Genomic DNA, 12,154 nt, shown 5'->3' on the forward strand with positions numbered 1-12,154 from the left:
TGGCCTTCAAACGATCTTACCTTTTTATTCTCTGCTTTTGGAGGAAACTATACACTCCATAATATTTTCCACCAGAATATTTTTTTCTAGAAACGGTTATTCTACAAAGGATCAAAATTAGAGGAGAGTGCCATGCCTGCTTTGGTTAAAGACTTTGGCATTTTCTGCAGAAAAGGAGAGAGAGTTAGGACATGCATACAGTGAAATAAAAGGCCTGAAGGTGACAGAAGCTCTGAAGGACAAGGCTATTGCTGAGGTAATTTGCTTCACGAGTTAACTTTCCCTTTTGCTTGCTTGAGTGTTTAGCCTAAGTTAACTTGTACTTCCAACTGCTTGCTAACTGAATGCAACTTTTGAATATTCATTGTGCTAAAGTAGACAGTAAAAGTAACTTTACTTGGCATCGCTGCAGCTGAGCAAGGAGCTGAAGAAGCAGGACGAGAAGCTGAGGATCCTGGAGAAGCATCTTGGGCAGAAGGTTGCTTACTTACCTAGCTCATCCAGTTTGAACATAAAATCAAGTACCTCTATTTTCTTTCTTTCCCAGTTATCTGATTTTGGTCAATTTTTTGGCGGTGGTGATTGCATTGCTCCATTCTTGATGTGCTTCTGATTCTTGCAGGGCCATTCCATGTATGCTGAAATTCCTGGTTCTGAAGCTGCAAAGTTCAAGAAGCTGATCAAAGAACACAATGTGTATGCACTGAGAAAGTTTCTGGTTGGTCCTAACAAGCAGGCGTACAGGCCATTCCTTGGCCAGTACATGATCAGGTTCACCCCTTGGACTGTTGTTGAACAGAAGGCTGATGTTTCTGATGATTTTCCAAAGCATGTGTACAGCTTAACGCCTTTCTCCAATCTTTCAACTCGTGTTGGGTCGCAGGAGTGCTTCATAGGTACGACATGGTATGCAGTGCACATATAAATATGGATATAAATTGTGCGCCGAATGAAGTAATTTTCCTTGTCTTCTGCAGATGTGTTGGCCCAGGTCGTTGGTGTTTCCAAAGTAGCCTATGTTCGGTTATCGTCTAACACATCTGACACTGCGAAAAGGGTTATTGCGCTGAAAGATGCCAGGTGCAAGCCTTGGTCCTATTATGCTGTTTTCGGAAATATCCTGTTTGGAGCCTATTTTTACTGGTTTTCACGTTGTGTGTTTTGCAGGAACGTAGAGATTAAACTTGTGTTGTGGGGTGAAAGGGCTGACGAATTTGATTCTCAGCTGGTTTACGATGCAGGGCAGGAGTCGGCTGTGGTTGGTGTTTTACAACAGTGAGTTTCTTATTTGTTATACGCACGTGTTTTCTGAGCCGCTCACTGATGTGACGATGAAATTTATTCCGTTCAGGCGAGGAGACTTTGAGTGGTGGCTCTCCTTGCAGGTGGTATCTGAATGAATATCTTCCTGAGATAGATTCCTTTTTTGAGAGGTAAGCATGTGGGTGGTCTGTGCTTCTGTTCTATTAATTGTGTGCATGGAATAGTGTTGGGAATTTCGGCCTGTTCGAAACAATGTCGAGTCAGGGGTCATGGTTTTTCTGTCTTGCTGAGAATGCCGAAATACTATATTGCAGCTCATAATCTATGTGTCTCGTTGTCTTAGAAGCAGACAAAAAAATGAATTTAATTAGAGGGTGCTTATTTTTTTTACGGAGTATGGTTCTTTGTGCTTGTACATACAGTTGAATTCGTCTGGAGAAACCGAGTTAAAGCTTCTGGATCACCCTTCCTCGAAGGATAAATTTATTAACAAAGTTCGCTGCCTTCTGCAGGATTTAGCTATGTAGGCTAGGGGGCTGTCCCCTGTTATTATTTTAATACAATACTTCAATTTTGATAGATATTAGAAATGGAATAAGAGATAATGACTGCTCAAAGACTCGCTTGTTTCTGCAAGTCGTCTATTTCCTTGTTAGCGATAGTATGATCAGGCTCCCGTCTTTTGAACTCCGACTGGAAGAAACAATAGTGTCAAAACTTTGTTACAAGACTTAACAGCCTGTGGTGCATGCATACCTTTAGATTTCTTATTGTATTTTCAAAATTATCATGCTCCAACAATGCCTGCTGCAATTTTTGATCCATTAGAGCATAAGCTTCAACCATCCTCTCATGTTCAGCTGAGGTAAGGAAACAATAAATAAGCTTCAAGGGTGAGACCAAAACTCCGAATATTTAAGCATGCATAACAAAACAAGCATGATATGCATATATTTAACTAATGTGCTATAACTGAAGGGGCTAAGAAGGTTCACCAGAAAAATTACCTCGTTCATCTAAAATAAGCTCAGCTTTCTCTTCTATTTCATGCAAGACCTATTGTACAGAAGATAATTCAATATTACTCCAATAACAGGCGCAATAAAGAATAGGATGTACTACAAAGAAGCAAAATAATTAATTTCTGCTTTATTTTTTGGAGAATTAAATGGTAGTCAAATCTACAAAAGAAGTAAAGTAACTAAATAATAGTAGTGGAGTTGTCATCAAAAGTACTTGCTATGTTCAAAAAATTATATGTATTTCAAAACTGCAGTGCAGCACAACCTTAGACTATGGCCAAAGATATATAAGGTCTGTTTAGATTGGTTTTGGACCTAGAGTTTGTTCCCCTAGAGGTGTCTTTCGACGACTTCTAAATAGAATTTTGTGTCACCCTGTCCGTTAGTTGAGTAGCAGGCCAGCAGTGCTCTGCTCCCTGCCATATATTTTCAAAGAAAAAATGGTTTTGGGCTTCATACTACCATATTAGCCGTTAAACATACTTTCATATGACAACAATATATAAATGTTTGCACTTGATATAAAATAGAAGGACTATGATAATGATATATGTTCCGAGTCATACCTATGTCCAAAATATTGCCTATATTGTTAACAGAGGAAACAATATGTCGGTGTCAAATGACATCTATTTGAAAACAAAGGGAGCAGCTGAGAGATGCTTGTACCAAATATCATCTGCTTTTCAAATGTGTCTAACTTACACGTGAGGATCAAAATATATGCAAAAGGAATAAAATGATGATGCATATTTTACAGTTTAAAAATAAAATATGTTTGATTTCCACAGCAAAATCACTAAGGCTCAAAAGGTCTGCCCTAAAATGCTTGGCCCCTTTATGCTTTGCTTGCGCTTTGGGAAGGGCCTCTCATCTGATTGGTTTCCCAACTTATTTGTTTGTGGCAGTCTTTTCATTCACCTGTATTGTTCTACCTTTTCTACATTATTATTTAATTTGTGTCTGCTACTATTCTGTCAAAAAAACACCTTACGAACAATGGCCAGTTTCTTCTTTTCTCGCTGGCCTGCACATGAAGCATCTGCTTCTGGCCTGCACATGAAGCATCTCCCAAATCAATAGAGCATCATGTCATTTGAGTGATTTCATGCACTGTTTACCCTTTTCTTCCTTGGGTCTGTTGAGAATTAGCTTCACATTTTTCCTGCATCTAATACTTCCCCGTTTGCTCTTTGAGGTATGCCTGTGCTTAGGTTTACAAATGAAAGCATGAGGATTGTTATGGTAATTGTTATTGGAGTGGTCTTGGGATTCTTCATTGGGATTTCGTTCCCATCAGTGAGCATAACTAATTTATCAGCGTAACTGCACTATTTGAATTGATTGAATTGAGTAACTTATCTATGTTTGGAATGTGTCAGTTACACTTCCCATGCATCCAGCTTTGTTTCATATGTAGAAGAAGGGAACTCAGCGCTCACAATCCAAGCTTTACTTAATCCTGCCTGGACTTCTGCCAGAAATGCAAGGAATAACAATTTCGAACCAAACTCAAACGGTACTTTGAAGATTTGTTCTATTGACTTGATTATTTTTCACAGAGTGACAGACTACTATAGTACTATACTATGGTCACTGTTTACCTCTGATATTTTTTTCACTAAAAAATGATTTTCTGTATTAATGCAGAATCATGTCCCAACGAACCCAAAGGGTGCAGAGAGGCTAGCACCAGGCATTGTTGTGCCAGATACTGACTTCCATTTGCGCAGGTTGTGGGGAGACCCAAGTGAGGTACATTTTCTTATGCAGTATGCTCATATCACCTAACTGATGTTCTGAATCCCCAAAATCTCATGTCTTTGTCAACTATTTAGAGTTGCAAGCATTTAGGCCCTCTATTTACGCTTGTTCTTTAATATTTCATTTCCCTTTTCCAAAAAACTGTGCTCTGAAATTGGAATTAATGCTAATATTATTACTCCACTATTCAATAAATATTTAGTAACTTCACATGTTAAAATTTGAAGACCTAAATTCTACAGCCTTCTGAAGTATGTTCTGATGTATTTGCCATTCCTTTGATAATTCAGTTTGAAATGTATTTTCTTCTAAACGCTTGTTTATGCATACCTAGGTGGTATGCCAAAAGGTTCTTGCATCCTGATATTGTGGCAGCTTACGAGTACATATTCATCTGGGATGAGGACCTTGGCGTGGATCATCTCAATGCAGAGGAGTATGCTTCCACCTTCGTTTCTCCGATCAATGTTTCTTTGTATGATTAACTGACATATGCTTGTTGATGTTGGATTACAGGTACAACAAACTTGTTAAGAAATACGGTCTGGATATCTCCCAAACTGGTTTAGATCCTGACTGTGGATTAACTTGGCAGATGACAAAAATAAGAGGTGAGCATGAGGTCCACAAGTAGTGGAGCAGTTTTAATCCAAAGCAATGTTGTTTGCTATTGACTTTTTTAATCTAACTTTTTATTGGCTGCGACGGTTGACCTAGCTAACTTGGGTTGCCATTTTTTTGCAGGAACACAGAGGAGAGGCTAGGCTGGTGCGCAGATCCTCATCTTCCGCCCTGTGTTGCGTATGTGCTTATTATCCTCAACTCCTTGTCAATAAGCATGATGTACTATTGCATATAGATCTAACTGGTGTATCCTTGATTGCTACATGAATTTTCCCACAGTGTATAGGTTTGTCGAAATAATGGCTCCAGTCTTCTCTTGAGACGTGTGGCGGTGCATATGGCACATGATTTAGGTATCTACATTTCACAAACCTGAACAGCTTGCAAGTCAATAAAGAATCCTCAAGCGAAAGTTTTGTGAAATTCGTTTGTTACTACATCAATCCATTTTTATTTCTTAGGGAGTGAGTGTGCGTGCGTGTTTGTGGGCGTCTGCGTCTGTATTGTGTTTTCTAAAATAAAAAATCCATTTTTATTTCTTATTTGTTTTGTTGAAGAACAACAACTTATTATCTGGAATTTTACCTGATTCACTAGCCATAGTTAATGGCCTTGTTACCGTATGTTCTGTCAATATCTTTATAGTTATGTCTGTTTTCCTCTCCTTCGTGTACTGTAATAAAATATACCTTTGTAGCAGAAAAGAATGTTAATTTTTTGTCCTAAAATATACCTTTGTAGCAGAAAAGAATGGTAACAAAGAATTAACCTTGCATTTGGAAAATCCATGCCACCGTTCTCTATTATTTGTCCTAAAAATGCTGGTCATCTTAGTTTGCGCAAAAATACACTGACATGCTATTATTATGACATATCAAACCTGCCGGCAAGGCGGTAACTTGATTCACTTTTGGTATTTCAATCGTTTTATTATTATTTAGAGTATCTCTTGCATGTTAACATTAGAAGATCGACCGGTCTTGACAATTGAAATTATTGCAACTCACTCACAATGTTTTTTTTGCCCGCAATGCTAATTAGTGCATTGTTTTTAGTTTTGTTCCTCAAATACCTAACCTGCTATTTCTGCCTTTCATCATTAGGTAATTCTCCGTTTCAATAGTTGCATGTTAAAGTGCTATTAAATCAAGCGGAGATCATTTTCAGCAGCTAGGTGTAGTTCTCAGGTGACCAATTGTTTAAGTTTTGTTCATCATTTATTTTTAACTTGGTTGTTATTTGCATCTAATAGAGGTGTAGTTCGCGGCAGTTTGAGGTAGGTGCTCTTCTGGATTATCAGCTTTTTCGAACAGATGGTTAGGTTTTATTACTCGGCAAGAGATTACATTCTTATTTCTGCTCATTTGTGTGTTCTTATAACCTAACGATATCTAACCAATATCTTACAAACTACAAAGATCTAAGCCATGACATGTCTTATATAAATTGTGGGGATCAAGACACCAAGTTGCCTAAAATTCGAGAAGCTCAAGATGCCTTATATCTTTGCTGGACATACCTTGTTGCTGATCGAGAACGAGTACAGGAGGGCCAATCCGAATGAAAGGCCGTTGAAATGAGCACTTTCTCCATCTTAGCAGCCCCTTCATCTCTCTGCAGAAGATGCCATTGAAATGAGCACTTTCTCCATCTTAGCAGCCCCTTCATCTCTCTGCACCACATCGTAGATTACTCACATGGCAGAAGGGATAGAAGACGTCCGCGGCTGATGGATTGATCGGAGGAGCCGGCCATGGATCAAGAGAAATCAAAGGCAGCCCTGAAATTCTCCCGTATGGTCGACTGCAGCCGCATCCTGCTCTGGCCCTGTCGGGTGGCCACGCTTTGTCCCACGTCCGCGGCCTGCTCCGGCCTTGCCCTGCTCCGCGGCGCCGCGAGGCCTCGCCTTGCTCCGCCGCGCCCGCCTTCCAACCCACCGGGCGGGCGCACCCTGCCCTACCCCGCCGCCTCGCCTTGCTCCCCCGCGCAAGCCTCCAACCCGCCGGGCGGCCGCGCCCTGCCCTGCTCCGCCGCCTTGGCCTGCTCCGGTGCGCCAGAAAGATCTTCTCCACCGCCTCGCCTTGCTCCGCCGCCGCGATTTGGGGCTGTGCCTGCTCCGCCAATGGGGATCTCGGGATTTAGAGAGGAGGAGCAGAGAGAGAGAGAGCCGTCGAGAGGAGAGAATGGGAGAGAGCAAGGAAAGGGGGAACACCCCGATCGAGAGACAGAGGTGGATCGGACGGCCAGAGAAACGTCGATTTAGAATGTCCGTTTTTTCTTTAGTTGGGCCTTATACAACATGGGCTTTTCTCAGGCCCCGTCTGGCCTTAACGGGCCCGGGCCGGCTCGGTCGGGCTCGGTGCCACGCCTGGTCCTGGAGGAGGACATTTCGGGCTGGTCCGTCCTGGCACATATATTGGCGGGCTTCAGCGGGCCGCGCCCGGGCCTGGCCATTTTATCTTTAGACGGGCCCGTGCCGGTCCGTTGGCCACCTATATCCGTGAGGCGCTGCAGTTGGTGGAAATTACCCACGCTGCCACTCCCTTAGTCCCTTACCAGTTCGCCACGGCAGAAAAAGAAAAAGAAAAAAAACCTAAGTGTTTAAAAGTGCCTATGCACTTCCTGTCGTTGTCGGGCGCACACGCTACATCGCCGTCCGATGCGTTGATGGGCAAGTAGACCGTGCGATTGAATCCTTGCCGCAGCGCTGTTTTTCGGACACGACTGGACGGTGTAGGTACACGTTTTGGGGCGGGGCCCAGCTGTCGGCGTAATTATTTGCCTCATCTCTCTCTTCCTTTCCCCACATCGCTTTCCCCCTCGATTTCTCTCCTCCGTGCAGGCATTTCTTCGGTGGCGATTTCGGAGACGATGGATTTTAATTTCAATGGCGAGCGGCGCCGCTGCGTCGAACGAGAAGCTGCATGCGAGACGGCGAGAGGCGCGCATCGTGGGGTACCAATAGCGGCGTTCGTGGCCGGCGTCCTTTTTCTGCGTGGCGACGAAGGGAGCTCACCGGTGAGTTCGTTAGGGCTGGGGTCGGGCGGGGGTTAATTGCATGTTGCGTGGGGAAGTCGATGGCGTGTCCTGTTGTGTTCTTGAGAAGAGTTTGGGGATTTTAGTGTCGCATCGAGCCCGACGGGACGGATCGAGTAGAGTGGGGGCTGAGTTCGAGCATGTTTACCTAAGCAATTTCCAGATCATTCCTGTGCAAATCCCGCAGCGTTCGTGCCGTTTTTGTAGCTCCTCGGTTGAATCTAGGCGTCGGCGATTTTTGTCCTTATTTTTAGGCTGGTGGGTTTCGAACACCTTGTGGGCGGTGGAGCTCAGCGCGGTGTAGAAGCCAGCAAGTGTCGTGAATGGCGGGCAACGGCGAGGTCGCTGCGGTGGAGCTCGAGGAGGCGCCAGGCGACGACCAGCTCGGCGCTGTGGAGGAGCCGACCACTGCTCGATGTGCCCGTGGTGGAGGAGCCGGCCACAGCTCTCCTGGTGTCCGGCAGCGGGAGGAGATGAGGAAGGGGGATGACGGCGGGGCTGCAGGAAGGGAGGAGAGGGGAGGGTCGAGTGAGTTGTTGTACCAAATTAGGCCAAATCAACTTTGTTTGAACCATGAGTTACTAGACCAAGTGTGTAATTAGTTGCTTTTCGGCACTCAACTATTCAGGTAAAAGTTGCATCCCTCATCCCAAATTTTGGACTACAAGTCGCTACACTAGCTAACCTTTTTTCCAGATTTGCTTGTAGTTTGTTTTTTCTTAGCTTTTTATGAAGTTCTCACTAGAAATTGCATTAGATTGTCAATTTTATGAAGCAGCTTCTTTTAGTCATTGAGATTCAGTTGATTCAGTTAAAGTAAAATTTGCGTTTTTGTTTAATTTTTTTGAGTAAAAGTTGCATCATATTCAGGGTCGACAACGTGTTGCAGGTTTGGAGTTTTTGCTCCCCCCACACTCCCTCAAGTTGCTTTTCTGTAAATTCCTTAACTAATCATTTTTGCTAATTTGTGTTTGCACTGTCTATTTGTTTCGAGGTGCCCGAAAATACTGATATCCAATGCAGGCATCCCAGAGGCATAGGGCAAGAGGTGATCCTCTGGTTTTTCAAAAAAAAAAAAGACTCAACCCATGCGTGCACGGTTTTCAACATACTAAATCATTCTATGCCCTATATAGCCCCTGTAAGTGCCTCGTTTTGATACAGACGGCGTACGCTAATATAGTTGTAGTTGCATGCCTTAGCTAATATAGGGGAGGAGATGGGGGCTTTTTTGCCAATGCAACTTTTATTTGCTTATCTATATGTCTAGATTTAGGTCATGTTTGTCGGGTTTTTTTCTTAAGCAATATACCTGCCCACGCGCCCTCCCCTATAGTTGCTTTTTAATCTTAGCTAATGTAGTTTCTTTTAATTGTTTTAGTCGCTCACGCACCGCCTTATAATTGCTTCTTTTAATATAGCTGGCAGTATGCTAACATAGTTGGCATGCTTCAGCTAATGTTTGTCGCTTTTTTTAAAGCAACTTTATGTTTTTTGTTATTTCTTAGGACCCTTCTTTTTTAATAATTAGTTTGCTTACCTGTATGTTGAGATTTAGGTTGTCGCTTTTTCTTGTCAAAATAATTGCTCTCACACCCATCCCCTATATAGTTACCTTTTACCAACTTAACTAATGTAGTTGCTTTTAATTACCCTTTAATTACTTAGTCGCCCACACACCACCTTTTAAGCCACCTTTTAAGTTGCTTCTGTTTTTTTTTTGCCTAGGCATGGTGCCGATATGAATTATGAAATCGGTTGCTTTATGATCATTTAGTTGCTTCCTCATAATTCATCTAGTGTCTGCAACTTTATTTTAGGTTATTGGTTTCTTCATAAACTCTTTCCCTAATTAGTTGCTTACTTGTATGTTGAGAGTCCGTTGAGATTTTAGGTTGTCGCCTTGTCTTGTCAATATAGTTGCTTCACACCCCACCCACTATATAGTTGCTTTTTCCAACTTAACTAATGTAGTTTTTAATTACTTAGCTGCTCACACACCACATTCTAAGTTGCTTCTGTTTTTTTTTGCCTAAGCATGGTGCCTGTATGAAATCGGTTGCTTTATGATCATTTAGTTGCTTCATTAGAATTCATCTAGTGCGTGAAACTTTATTTTAGGTTATTGGTTTCTTCAGAAACTCTTTCCCTAATTAGCTGCTTACCTATATGTTCAGATTTTAGATTTTTTTTTTCTTTTCCTATCAATACAATTTGCTTCACACCCCGCCCTGCAGTTTAAACTTCGCTAATTATAGGTGCATCTGATTGAATTATGGTTCACGTTGCAACTATCCTTATTTAGCAAATCTACTCACATTTATGTGTTGTTTTTGTAAATATACAAATCAAATTGCTTACACATTGACTAATATTCACAAACTTGATTTTTTTAAATTCTTTCTTACAATCTGACTTATTCTTGCAACTATGCCTATACAAACTTGCTTACATCTGACTTATTCTTGCAACTATACCTAAACAATTTGCTTACATTATAGTTTATTCCTAGTTTATTTGTTGCAAACTAGAAATGGCGAGTTGCTAATGTACCAGCTAAGTCTTGCTACTTTACTTTTCAGCAATTTTTTCTTACGTTCCATTGTTATTTCTGCAATTATACCTGCACAACCTGCTTACAATCTGACTTACTATTGCAACTGTACCTATACAAACTTACTTAAATATGGGTTATTTTTGTAACTATACCTATGTAAACTTGATTATATCTGACTTATTCTTGCGACTATATCTAAACAATTTGCTTTCCTTATAGTTTAGTCCTGGTTTAATTGTTGCAAACTAGACAAGGCAAATTTCTAATATAATAGCTAAGTTTGCAACTTTACTTTTCAGTAAGTTCTCCTTACATTCCACTATTATTTCCGCAACTATACATACACAATTGCTTACAGTCTGACTTATTCTGGCAACTTTACACATACAAACTTACTTAAATCTGGGTTATTTTGGAACTATACCTGTATAAACTTGCTTATATCTGACTTATTCTTGCTGCTATACATAAACAATTTGCTTACATTATAGTTTATTCCTAGTTTATTTGTTGCAAACTAGACAAGTTAAATTGCTAATATACTAGCTAAGTCTCGTGACTTTACTTTTCAACAAGTTCTCCTCACATTCCACTGTTGTTTCCGCAACTATACCTACACAAACTTGCACACATTTGAGAGTATTATTGCGACTACACAGTACAGAAATTGCTTAAATCCTGGTTTACCCGTCAATATAGCAAATGCAAATTTGCTAAACTTACTTGCTAAACCAGGCGTTGTTTACTTGCAACTATGCCCTTTAACAAGTTGCATTGACAGCGGTATCAGTTGCAACTACACCTTCTTTTAGCATCTTTGATTTCATCATGGATACCTACGCAAAGTGTTAATGAGCTCTAATTGCAGAAAACCAACCGTACATTTTTTGCCTATAAGGATTTTTATACTCAATTGTTCCTAATGTTTTTTCCAATAACAAAATTGAATGCATGTATTCGTCCAGGGGGTCGAATTTGCAAACAACCTCCGGGTTGCAATTTATTCACGGAACAAAGGCTTTCAACTGCACACTAACAATTGTACCTTAAAATACACAGGTTACAACGAGACGAAGACCTTCAGATATGTACATACCAGGAGGTGTGTGTGTGTTGGGGGGGGGGGGGGGGGGGGTGTTGGTGCATTAGATAATGAGGAGCAGAAGACCTCAAGAACTAATGAATCTTGGACGAATATATATGTTTCAACTTACCTAGTTCGAAGCTTCAAAGTTTGTTGTGATTGTTTTGTTCTATGCCTATAAAATTGCATACTATGTACAGGGGTATGAAATCTGGTCTGAACATATCTAGACCTACCAAGATTGAAGTTGTATATTGCATTCCTATGTTGATAAACTGATCTATTAAGCCTTCTTTTCCACTGTGTGCCTGCGAGTTCTTTTGATTCTGAACTACAAGATGCTTTCTTTTTCCCACAGAGGATGCAGTAGAGAAGGTTGCGTAGTCTGCCAGCAAGTTTTTCTTGCTCGAGGGGTTGGTTCCCGATGGGTTTCAGCGCGTCGGCATGCGTCCAGCGAAAAAGTGCGGGAGGCGGCAGGGGCGGGGGTAAGTGGTGGGTAGACGACGCCCTAGAAACAACTGGCGGGGGGACCAGGATACTAATCGGGACAGAGGGGTTTTTCTAATTAGTCGTGCACCCTGGGCTACCAAAAAGTAACCGTGCACACCCTAGTCCCGTCCGAAAAGAATGTTAGGATAATCCTGAGCATGAGTCTAGATAGGCGCATGTGTTTGTGTCCTAATGGGATTAGGAGTGTGTCCACGTGCGGTTAGTGTTCTTGTGTATTTAGGATTAGAGTCCGAGTCCTAATTTTGTTATGCATCCGTATAGGATACTAGTCGGAGTTGAACTAGGAGTTCATGT

The 12,154-nt window shown here is 41.6% G+C and overlaps 1 long non-coding RNA gene across 7 annotated transcripts; it reads right to left on the reverse strand.

Annotated features, from left to right (window-relative positions):
- Positions 1-6,899, reverse strand: LOC104582489. 7 transcript variants are annotated; one of them, XR_002964003.1, is made up of 6 exons: positions 6,371-6,899; positions 6,193-6,287; positions 3,275-3,338; positions 2,271-2,319; positions 2,020-2,123; positions 1-659 (listed from the first exon to the last, which is right to left on the reverse strand). It is a non-coding gene; the product is annotated as a nuclear-pore anchor (long non-coding RNA). The 7 variants fall into 7 exon arrangements; XR_002964001.1 differs by having other exon boundaries at positions 1-164; positions 398-659; positions 6,193-6,899; XR_002964000.1 differs by having other exon boundaries at positions 6,193-6,899.
- Positions 6,900-12,154: the final 5,255 nt, after the last annotated feature.

The sequence above is a fragment of the Brachypodium distachyon genome, chromosome 2, assembly GCF_000005505.3.
Source record: "Brachypodium distachyon strain Bd21 chromosome 2, Brachypodium_distachyon_v3.0, whole genome shotgun sequence".
Taxonomy (NCBI): domain Eukaryota; kingdom Viridiplantae; phylum Streptophyta; class Magnoliopsida; order Poales; family Poaceae; genus Brachypodium; species Brachypodium distachyon.